A 12728-nucleotide genomic window follows, 5' to 3' on the forward strand; every position below is an offset into this window, starting at 1 on the left:
GTGGCTCAAGGGGCATCACGGAACCTACCAATAGGTGATGTCATTCCCGAAGGCCCAGCTGTAAAATTTCTCTCTTTTGTACTCTTTGTTTCTCAGACCGGCCAACACTTAGGGAAAATAGAAAAGAACCTACGTTGAAATATTGGGGGCTGGTTCCCCCAATAGTGGTGACAAAGGGCCTCCTTGTCTTGTGCTGGTTTTCAAAGGGAATGCTTTCAGCTTTTGCCCATTCAGTATGGTATTGGCTGTGGGTTTGTTATGAATAGCTGTTACTTTTTTGAGATATGTTCCATCAATACCTAGTTTATTGAGAGTTCTTAGCATGAAGGGGCATTGAATTTTATCAAAGGTCTTTTCTGCATCTATTGAGATAATCATGTGGTTTTTGTCATTGGTTCTGTTTATGTGATGGATTATGTTTATTGATTTGTGTATGTTGAACCAGCCTTGCATCCTAGGAATGAAGCTGACTTGATCGTGGTGGATAACCTTTTTGATGTGCTGCTGGATTTGGTTTGCCAGTATTTTATTAAGGATTTTCACATCAATTTTCATCAGGGATATTGGCCTGATATTTTCTTTTTTGTTGTTGTTGTGTCTCTGCCAGAGTTTGGTATCAGGATGATGCTGGCCTCATCAAATGAGTTAGTGAGGAGTCCCTCTATTTCCATAGTTTGGAATAGTTTCAGAAGGAATGGTACCAGCTCCTCTTTGTACCTCTGGTAGAATTCAGCTGTGATCCATTTGGTCTTGGGCTTCTTTTTTGTTGGTAGTCTATTAATTACTGCCTCAATTTAAGAACTTGTTATCCGTTCTATTCAGGGATTCGACTTCTTCCTGATTTAGTCTTGGGAGAGTCGATGTGTCCAGGAATTTATCAATTTCTTCTAGATTTTCTAGTTTACTCGCATACAGGTGTTTATAGTATTCTCTGATGGTAGTTTGTATTTCTGTGGAATCAGTGGTGATATCCTCTTTATCATTTTTTATTGTGTCTATTTGATTCTTTTTTCTTCTTTATTATTCTGGCTAGCAGTCTATTTTGTTAATCTTTGCAAAAAACCAGCTCCTGGATTTATTGATTTTTAGAAGGGTTTTCGTGTCTCTATTTCCTTCAGTGTCTTCTGCTAACTTTTGAGTTTGTTTGCTCTTGCTTCTCTAGTTCTTTTAATTTTGATGTTAGGGTGACAATTTTAGGTCTTTTCTGCTTTCTCCTGTGGGCATTTAGTGCTCTAAATTTCCTTCTAAACACTGCTTGAGCTGTGTCCCAGAGATTTTGTTATGTTGTATCTTTGTTCTCATTAGTTTCAAAGAACTTATTCATTTCTGCCTTAATTTCTTTATTTACCAAGTAGTCATTCAGGAGCAGGTTCAGTTTCCAGGTAGTTGTGGGGTAGTTGGGGTAGTTCAGTTTCCAGGTAGTTGAGTGAGTTTCTTGATCCTGAGTTCTAATTTGATTGCGCTGAGGTCTGAGAATCTGTTTGTTATGATTGCTGTTCTTTTGCATTTGCTGAGGAGTGTTTCACTTCCAATTACATGGTCAATTTTAGAATAAGTGCAATGTGGTACTGAGAAGAATTCATATTCTGCTGATTTGGGGCGGAGAGGTCTGTAGGTATCTATGTCCACTAGGTCCAGAGCTGAGTTCAAGTCCTGAATATTCTTGTTAATTTTCTCTCATTGATCTGTCTAATATTGACAGTGGTGTATTAAAGTCTCCCAGTATTATTGTATGGGAGTCTATGTCTCTTTGTAGGTCTTTAAGAACTTGCTTTATGAATCTGGGTGCTTTTGTACTGGGTGCATAAATATTTCAGATAGTTAGCTCTTCTTGTTGCATCAATCCCTTTACCATTATATAATGGCCTTCTTTGTCTTTTTTGATCTTTGTTGGTTTAAAGTCTGTTTTATCAGAGACAAGGATTGCCACCCCAGGCCTTATTTGGCTTTCTATTTGCTTGGTAAATATTCCTCCATCCTTTTATTTTGAACCTGTATATGTCCTTTTATGTGAGATGGGTCTCCTGAATACCACACCAATGCATCTTGACTCTTTATCCAATTTTGCAGTCTGTGTCTTTTAATTGGGGCATTTAGCCCATTTATATTTAAGGTTAATATTGTTATGTGTGAATTTGATCCTGTCATTATGATGCTAGCTGGTTATTTTGCCTGTTAGTTGATGTAGTTTCTTCCTGGTGTCAATGGTCTTTACAATTTGGTATATTTTCGCAGGGACAGGTATCGGTTTTTCCTTTCCATGTTTTATGCTTCCTTCAGGAGCTCTTGTAAGGCAGGCCTGGTGGTCACAAAATCTCTCAGCATTTGTTTGTCTGTAAAGGATTTAATATAAAATGTATGTATGTAAAGTGTTTAATTCTGGGCTTTGAGTGTTTCTATTAGTGGAATAACGTGTATTGTACTCATTAAGTAATCTCTCATTACCCACCACCCTCCCAAACTCCCTCCTCCTGAGTCTCCAAGGTCTATTATTCAATACTCTATGGCCATGTGTACCCATTATTTAGCTCCCACTTCTGAGAGACACATGGTATTTGACTTTTCATTTCTGAGTTGTTTCACTTTAGATAATGGCCTCCAGTTTCATCCATGTTGCTGCTGAAGACATAATTTCATTCTTTTTTTGTGACTGAATACTACTGCGTTATGTATATATTATTTTCTTATAGAATTTAAGGTATTATTTATGTATTTGTTCTCTATCTATGTAGTTTTTACTCTGTTGCCCAGGCTGGAGTACAGTGATGTGATCATGGCTCCCTGCAGCCTTGATCTCCTGGGTTCAAGCCATCCTCTTGCCTCAACCTCCTAAGTAACTGGGACTACAGGAATGTGCCACGGCACATGGCTAATTTTTAAATTTTATTTTTGTAGAGATGGGTCTTGCTATGTTGCCTAGGCTAGTCTCGAACTGCTGGGCTCAAGCAGTTCTCCCACCATGGTCTCCCAAAGTGCTGGAATATAGGATTGAGCCACTGTTCACAGCTGGTCTCCATATTTAATATTTTGTTTCTCTTAAGTGTGGCAAATCTCTTTCCCAGTTTGTGACTTGCACTTCGTTTTTGATTATTCATCTTTTATAATTTACTTTTTAAAGTCTTATTTCAATAATCATTCCCTACCTCAAGATCATAAAAATATTCTGCTTTATTTTCCCCCTACATATGGGGGTTTCTAACATTGATAATTAATTTTTGCAAACGGTTTAATCCTATTTCATTTATTTGTTGATATGGACAATCATTTTTTCAGTACCACTTTTTGAACAATTAGTTTTTTCCAGGTGACTGCAAAGACACTTCTGTCAAGTATCAAGTTTTCATTTTCTGAAGATCTATTTCTGGACAATGTATTCTATTAGACTGCCTTTTTGCCCATCAGAGTTCCTGTGCCACTTGGTATTAATTATTCTAGTTTCAATATAAGTTCTAATATATACTAGGGCAACACTCTCTGCTTCCTTCTTTTTCCTCCACTCTTTGTCCTTGTCCTCTTTCTTGTCCTCCTTTTCAATTTTTTTTGTTTATTCTTAGATTTTAATATTTTCATGTACATTTTAAACTCTATTTCAAGAGCTTTTCAAATTCCTTTAAAATTTTAAAAAATCCTCCTGAAACTTGACTGAAATTTCATTGAATCAATAGATAACTTTGTAGGGAATTGACATCTTTATGACATTGAGTCATGTTATCCTATTATAGAATATGATATCTCTATTTAGGTCATATTTAATTAAAATGATCAGTATAAAATATTAATAATAACTGCTGTAGACCTTCACATACAAGTTTTTGTGCAGACACATGTGTCCAGTTCTCTTGGGAATATACATAGGTAAGAAATTGCAGGTTCATATGGCTTAACTATGTTTAACTTTGAGAAACAGCCAAACTGTTTCCTAAGTAGCTGCACCATTTTGCAGTCCTACCAGCTATGCATGAGGCTTTTAATTTCTCCACACGGTTGTCAACACTTATTATTATCTTCTTTTAGATCATAGTCATTCTAGTGAGTGGGAAGTGGTACATCATTGTAGTTTTAATTGTGTTTACTTGATGACTAATTTTGAGTATCTTTTGAGTATATATAGATATATATATAACATCTATATGTATATATAGATATATATAACATCTACATATAGATATATAATACATATCTCTATATAGATATATAACAGCTATAATATATAGTTATATATAACATAGATACACACATATAGACATATATATAATTTGCAAATATCTCCAATTCTATGGCTTTTTTTCTTTTTTTTTACTTTCTTGATGGCATTCTTTGTAGTATAAAAAATTTTAATATTGATGGAGTCGACATCTATTTTTATTAGGTTGTTTGTACTTTTGGTGTCATATCAGATAAACTATTGCCTAAGCCAAGATCACAAAGATTTACTCCTATGCTTTTTCCTAAGAGTTTTATAGTTTTATTTCTTATATTTATAAGAAATATAAAGTTCTGTGATTTATATTGAGTTAATTTTTATATCTGGTGTGAAGTAGGAACAACTTTGATCATACTTTAACTCTTTAGATATAGTTTTTAAAAATTATTTTAACATAATAGCTGATTTAAAGTCTGTTTCTAATATGTCTACAGTCTGGGCTTTTGTAGAAATCGTTTCTGTTAATTATTTTCTCCCCTGTGTATTGCTTATACTTTCCTGCTTCTTTGGGTGCCTTAAATTTTTTTGGTGAAACTGAACATTTAAAATAAATAATGTGGTAACTCTGGAAATTGCCCTCCACCTCCAGGGTTTGTTGTTATTATTATTTGTTGCAGTTAGTTCATTTAGTGACATTCCTGCAGTAATTCTGTAGCTTGCGTTTTTTGTTTTAATTGTCTACTGTTGTCTCTGCCTCGTAAGCCTAATGGTCAGCTCATGATTGAATAGAAATTTCCTAAAATTTCCTGTATCCTAAGTCTCCCAGCCTTTGCTGAGGGGCTGTGTGTGTGTGTGTGTGTGTGTGTTGCAAAATGTCTTGAATGCTCCAACTGGCAGTCTACAATTCTGCCTTAGCTTTAACTTTCTTCTTGTGCAGGGACTCAAGGTGAGCCAGAGGTGAGAAATTATATGTTCTTAGGTCTTTCTTGGGCATGTACACAACCCTTCAAATGTTTGTGGTTTTCTAGATCCCAGTAATATGTCAGAACTTTTAAACGTCCCTGTGGACACCTTGTTTCCCATTTTTTATTCCTTTTTCAATTTTTCGATCATCCCCTTGTTAGCCCAACTGGTAACCCTGCCTTAGTTAGCCATGAAGTTGAATAATTGCGTGATTTTTTTTTTTTTTTTTTGACAAATACCCTGGAATAGGTCAGTTTGCAAAGACTGACCTCTGAGTTAGGTCAAATAATGATAAACCCTGAAAATGGTGCTTTTCAAGTGCTGCTAGTCAGGTCAGATATATTATTTAGGGTTAGATCTTTAGGGAGCTCCAAACCCATTCTCCCTTCTCTAATGGCTACTAGGCTCAAGGTTTTCACAGTTATCATCATTGCGAGGCTGTTGGTTTTTAAGGCTACTGCAGTGCTAGAAAAAGGAGATAGGATTAGGGCAAGTTAAAATGCCACAAAATTTGCTCTTCTTACTGAATTTTACCTGCTTTCCTTGAATGAACATTCACTGAATTGCTGCAGTTTTTAATTTACAGCATTTTGAAAAAGTTGATTTTGATAATTTTTGCAAGTGTTCTTTCTCATTGCTTTTATGAAGAGATGGATTTTCAGAGTTCCTTACTCTGTCATTCTGATGACAGAGTATCTGATATACTAAATGTTAATCTATTTTTAAATTTGTAGTTTTTGTTATACTCTTAATTTTGAAAACAATTTACAATGAAGATAATAGAGCTTGACATAAATAAATATGAGAGACATCAATATACCTAGCTTTTATAATTAACCAATATTAATCTTTTTATCATTGTTGTACTCTTTTGAAATCTACTAATAATATAAGGTTGTCATGATGCAATTATTTAGTTGTTTCTGTCCTAAAATGTTACCTATCTTAAGAAGCACTTGGACCGGGCATGGTGGCTCATGCCTGTAATCTTAACACTTTGGGAGGCTGATGTGGGTAGATCATGAGGCCAGGAGTTTAAGATCAGCCTGGCCAAGATGGTGAAACCCAGTCTTTACTAAAAATACAAAACTAGCCTGATGTGGTGGCGGGCACCTGTAATCCCAGCTACATGTTTTTAATGTCCCTGACTTTCAATCTTCTAATTTATAAAATAGGAACCATAACATACACCTCATAGGATTATATTGAAGATTAAACAACACAATGTATATAATGCTCTTTCTTCAATAAATAGTGCCTATTATTATTTAAAATTGAAGCAGTAGTTTAGATATAATTTCATTTGGAGGAAATTAGCAGGTGAGATGGTTTATTCTTGTCAGAAATTTAACAACCTCCCACCTCTTTCAGTTGGTTACTTTGAAATTTTCCATACTTCCTCTTCTGCTATGATTCTTTTGAGGGGGCATCATTTATTTATATATTTCAGTTCCAAAGCATAGGAAAAGGTCCTGTTGATAGCATCTTCAATCAATTGCCTGGTCTACTTCTTTCTTGGGCCAGGAAGCCCTGGGTAGGTTACTTTTTAATTCAGCTTGAGCAGTAGTGGACTTACTACTTCATGTAACACATCAATTTTACAAATTTACCTTGCATGTCAGGGATAAATGCAGGTGTTTCACAGAATGTTATATATCTTTACCTAAGTTTCTGTAACCACTAGTAGATAGCAATAACATCAAATGTCAAAATATTAATTGCTTTTGTATTTCCCAACATCACATTGTGCAGTTACTTAGTAATTGGTGTTAAATTTATCTGGTAGGTAAAATGAAAAAGATATCACTGTTATATTTCGAGGGGTGCTTACAGAAACAATGAATAACAAAAATTAAATTAAGCAAAATGTACATGCAAACATTTAAATCATTTTCACAATTAGAATTTAAAACATTTCACATGATCTTGCTTTGGGGATTAACAATAAAAAATTGCTCAGATATTTTACTTAGCTATTTTTGAAATCCTATCTGTGTACTTGATGAGCAAATATTTATGGTAAAATCACAATCTTTGCTACTAATCTTTAACTTTAAATTGCCACATGCAAAATTTGAGAGGAGTAGGATACATAGAGAATATCTATTTTTAAAGAAAGTGTGTGGATTTTGTTAGTCTAAATGTTATTGTTCTTCCCAAGGATGAGGGCAGGATCATTCATGTTATATATACGTGTGATTTGCTTCCTTGGTCCAGTGGCCATTTTTAGAAGTTATCAATTTCCCTGTGTTCTTACTTTACTTCCCATCTCCATTTAGTTAGTGATTTAAGGAAAGAGTTATTTTCTATCGTATTTTCTATTGGTGATTTGAAGAATTTTATAGGATCCAAAATGTTACTGTTTTTTTCCCCAAGGCTGAAGAAATTAGAATGTAAGCCCAGAATATGTGTAGAAAAGAAGCTAATTGGAGTAGAGCACCAGACTCAAATATCATAGGCCAGAATGCTCACGTATCTGGGTCTATAATTATTTTGCAAGTGGTATCTACAGTGCTTTCACTAGGAACAAAAGAAATTTTGCCCTCAAATGTAAATGGGAGTGAGGGTAGTATTTGTATAGGACTACAATGGTTCAGATATATTGATGAAAAGTTCTTCACACATTACTTAAGTTTTACTCCACTCCTGAGAGGCAGTCATTAATATTTTTCTTTTTTTTTTTTTCAGATGGGAATTAATTTTCTTAGAAAGGTTAAATATTTTCTTATAAGTCATATCACTAGTAAAGATAGAGCCAACCTAGCTCTACCAAATACCTAATTCCATGTCATTTTTGATATGTTTTCTTTCTTTTTTTTTTTTGAGATGGAGTCTTGGTCTGTTGCCCAGGCTAGAGTGCAGTGGCGCAATCTCGGCTCACAGAAACCTCTGCCTCCTGGAATCAAGTGATTCTCCTGCCTCGGCCTCATGAGTAGCTGGGATTACAGGCAGGCTACTATGCCTGGCTAATTTTTGTATTTTTGGTAGAGACGAGGTTTCACCATGTTGGCCAGGCTGGTCTTGAACTCCTGACCTCAGATGGTCCACTTGCCTCAGCCTCCCAAAGTGCTGGGATTATAGGTTTGAGCCACCGTGCCTGGCCCATTTTTGATATATTTTCTTGAGAGTCATGTATAAATGTCAGATTAAGGAGGTAAATTAACACTTTTATAAAATGAAAAATCTTAAGGAGAACATTTATGCAGTTTTTAGCATAGAAGTATGTAGTTCAGATAGCGACAGTGATATTTTTACCAAATATTCGTAGGTAAGGAAATAAAATTCAAATAGTGCTGCTTTTCCCTAATTCTACTTCCTCCAGTCTTCAAATGTAAAGAATTTAATGTAATATTTAGTTGGTTATAAAACAAAAATCCCTAAATATATGTTCTATTTCTGCTACATAGAATGGCTATATTTCCAAATGTAAAGAGCCTATTGAACATCTAACTTAATAAGAGGAATATTTTTTTCTTCATGAGGACACTTATAATTCTCATGATTTTACAGTTTATTTCCCCTACAGATCCAGAGTTCTCTTGGAGTAACTATTGAACAAGTAGAGTACATTTATTGAGTATCTGCTTATGGTTGATAATTTCTTTGTCTCATCCAGATCCACTCTACATTCTCTTCTGTCTTGTTCTGTGTTCCAGGAGGCTAACCTTTTTATAAAGTGCATCAGTGGGATCTCCTGCTCTCTGGCTTCTTGTCGGAATTTTCCAGTGGCAGTCACTATCAGGAGAATGGAGGCCTAGGGAAGAGTAAGATTGGGTTATGCTTTTCTTTGATTTGTTTTCTGCCATGGCTCCACAGGGTTGGTTGAATCTTGTCTATAACAGACCACTGCTCCTATAGCTATAGTTACTCTATTAAGGTTCCAGCAACTTCTCCCTCCCCCATTTTTGCATAATTGCATAATAGTAATTATAACTTGTAGGTTTCCCTTGCAACTGTCTATACTTTTGTAAATCGTCCCTTTATTATCCCATTTGAGTGCAAAATCTGCTTCCTACCAGAAGCCTGACTAGTACACAGATAAATATTGAAAAATGTATTAGCCTCTATATTCTAGACAGAACAGAGGGGTAATTCTTAGGGGAGAGACATTACAAACAAGCAAAGAACAGATACCAGGCATATGAAATTAACATGGCCAACAGTTCCAATAATTGAGCTGGAGATGGAAAAAAGGAAAACTGGAGTTAGTGAGATTTATTGAATCTTCAAAAGTACACATTTGGTAGAGTAAAGCTAAATATTGATAGAGTAAAGCTAAATATTACAAAACACTGGCCGGGAGAGGTAGCTCAAGCCTGTAATCTCACCACTTCGGGAGGACGAGGCGGGTGGATCACGAAGTCAGGAGATCGAGATCATCCTGGCTAACGTGGTGAAACTCGTCTCTACTAAAAATACAAAAAAATTAGCCAGGTGTGGTGGCGGGTGCCTGTAGTCCCAGCTACTCGGGAGGCTGAGGCAGGAGAATGGCGTGAACCCAGGAGGAGGAGCATGCAGAGATCTCGCCACTACACTCCAGCCTGGGCGACAGAGCGAGACTCCGTCTCAAACAACAACAGCAACAACAAAGTATTGCCCTCAGTATACATTCTAAGCAATTTGGTTCTCAAGGTATAAGATATTCACTGATAAGAATGACAGAATTGGATCATCTTTGATATAAATATTCAGTAATTGATCTTAGAGTATAATACATGGGAGTTACTTCTCTCCCTAGGATACTGAGTGATATCATACTCACGGAATTTGCTATTTGGGTGGTATAGCTTTTATGGAACTTGACCATTGAGTGGTACTCTGCTTTGGAAGTTAAATTCTGGGTGATATAGCCTTTATAGAATTTAATCTTTGGGTGGTGTGTTCTTTGGGAATTTGACCTTGAGTGGTACAGTTCTTATCTAATTTGACCTGTAAAGTCATTGGATGAATATTAAATGGGATATGCACTACAATATTCGACAAAGTCATAACTCAAATCTAAAAAAGCACTTGAACTCCAAGTTTATGAAGAATTTTAAAATGATAATAAGATAGACGATCCAATTTAAAACATAGACAACCTCGTTAAATAGTTTGCCGAAGATGTACCAGTGCAAACAGGAACATGAAAAGATGTTCAACATCATTGGTTATTAGAAAAATGCAAATTAAGTCCGTATTGAGATACTGCCATAGACCTGCTAGAATGGGTAAAATTAAAAAGATTGAGAATAGCAAGTGATCGTGAGGTTGTGATACAACTGAAAGCCTCTTATGTTGGCGTCAGGAATGCAAAAATGATACAACCACTTTGAAAAACAGCATTTGCAGTTTTTTCTTATAAAGATCAACATATTTTGTCATATGATTTAACAATCCCACTTCTAAGTATTTACCAAAAGAAATACAAACAGGTTTACACAAAGACCTGAACTCAAATGTTCATAGAGGCTGTAATCATAACAACCCAAACCTGGAAACAAACGTAATGTTCATCAAATAACAAATGGATACTTTAATATTCATATAACGCAATGATACCCAGCAATAAATAGGAATGGACTACAAATACCCGAGACAACATGGATAAATTTCAGAAGTATGATGCTAAGTGAATAAAGTCAGGTATGAGACATCACATACTATATGATTCCATTTATATTACATTCTATAAAGGCAAACTTATATGGAAAGGAAACAAATTAGTGATTACCAGAGGCTGGAGATTTGGGAGAGCATGTATTGACCACAAAGGAAAATAAAGGAACTTTTCTAGATGATAAAAATGTTCTGATTCTTGATGGTGTTTACATGACTGTGTATGTTTATCAAAACATCAAACTATAAATTTAAAATAGTGGGCCTTATTGTATGTAATTATAATTCAATAAACCTGATCAAAAAAAAGGTAAAAAGTTAGGCAGTTTACTCTATGATAATAGGTAAGTATTCAGTTCCTCTCTGAAGTTGTTGATGGTATATTTTGATATTGGGCGTATTTCAGTGCAATTCAGCTTGTTTGAAATTTGAAGCACTGAAGGATATAAGATTATTTACACTCTGAATGGTATGTTATTGGAAAAGTAGAGTATGTGAATAGAGTTTATTTCTTTTGCTAAAAACCTTACTTATTTGCTCTTATGCAATGAAAATACCTGTGCATATTATGAGTGATAGATTAAGATGAAGTAGAGAAATTCTAAGAGAGGAGGAAAGACTGACAGTCAAGGGTCCTGGAAAATGATAATTTCCAATTAAGAAAAATAAGCAATTCGGAGAACTATATCCAACAAAGACCATTTTGCATAAATTTAAACCAATCAGACTTAAAAGTTCCTTTTGGAGTTACCTGGAAGGGCTCAGAAGGCACCCTCACAATGACCAGATTAAATTAAATTTGTATTTGTCCTCCATACAATCAGAGGTAACTAAAACTACTTTTTTTTTTCTTAATGGTGGTGGAGGAATGCATATCAAAATATCAAATAAATCCTTCAAGGGATATTTTTTAAACAGTGGAAATTTTAATTTTCCCAGGTTGTGACTCTTCCAAGATTCCATAAAAACTTTCAAAAGCAATTGAAATCACATACCTTCATGTGATGAACAAAATTTATAAGTGATTACTTAACTTTTCTTAAAATGTCAATTTAGCTATGCAGTGATTAATTGAAAACTGACCAGACAGAAAATAAGCACATTGGAATCCAGAGGAGGGAAAAAAAGCATCACCTCAGCATTTGTGTTTGAACTCCCAATGTTAATGTGCCATTATACTTTCCATGTTAAAATAAAGTATATTTTATTCATACTCTGAATACAAATACCTTGAAAATTAAAATATTATTTTGAAAGAGTTAAAGATTTACATATGCTACTGTGTTGAAAATATTTTAATCAGGTTGTCAATAAAATTTAAAAGTTTAGTTTGTAAATACAAACATAAATGCATTTTCACCAATTCTTTTTTCTAGTAGATCTTTGATTTCTGTCCTTCCTGACATCAGTTTCTTTTTTTCAAAAAAAATTCTTTTAAATTTTCTTAATATTCAAATAGTATTTTAAAATGTTTACGACAGATTGAACTTCTCCCCGACTTTAATTTTAGTTATGATCATTTACTCCAGTTTTTCCCAAACTTGTATTTAAATTGTTGTAAGTTTTAATGTAAACCTTTAATTATTAACACGGAAGTGTAATGACAACATAATGTGGCACAAGAAAGCAGTTTGTAGGTATTATATACTAGTATGCCATTTTTGTTTAAAATGTATTCCAAATATTTGGAAAGAGTATATAATAAATTATTAACAGTGTTTATTAGCCTATATTTTCTGTTTTTTTAATGAGCAAAACAATTTTAATCATTGAAACAAGAAAAGTATTTAAAATAGCACCTAGAATAGTATTTGGCTATGCTCTGGTGTTAGGATGTTTACTTTTGAGTATTTTGATTTCAGTTGCTCCTATGTTTGGAGCACTGATGTTAGATTCAACCTATCTTCTTCATATTTCCTACTTTCAATTCCTTTGCAAATATGTACTTGGGTTGGTATTAAGTTTGGGATTTGAGGCAAAGAACTATCAGGTTTTAAAACAACAGAATTCCATTTGAAAGAAG

The 12728-nt window shown here is 34.5% G+C and overlaps 1 long non-coding RNA gene across 2 annotated transcripts in view; it reads left to right on the forward strand.

The window, feature by feature from the left end:
• Nucleotides 1–12728, forward strand: part of LOC117098668 — a 183483-nt gene that overhangs the window by 103327 nt on the left and 67428 nt on the right. For both annotated transcript variants that reach the window (XR_004443528.1, XR_004443527.1), the window contains exon 3: nucleotides 8764–8871. This is a non-coding gene — a long non-coding RNA (uncharacterized LOC117098668). The remainder of the gene's footprint in view (nucleotides 1–8763; nucleotides 8872–12728) is intronic.

This window comes from Trachypithecus francoisi, unplaced genomic scaffold, assembly GCF_009764315.1.
Source record: "Trachypithecus francoisi isolate TF-2019V2 unplaced genomic scaffold, Tfra_2.0 Lachesis_group16, whole genome shotgun sequence".
NCBI lineage: Eukaryota > Metazoa > Chordata > Mammalia > Primates > Cercopithecidae > Trachypithecus > Trachypithecus francoisi.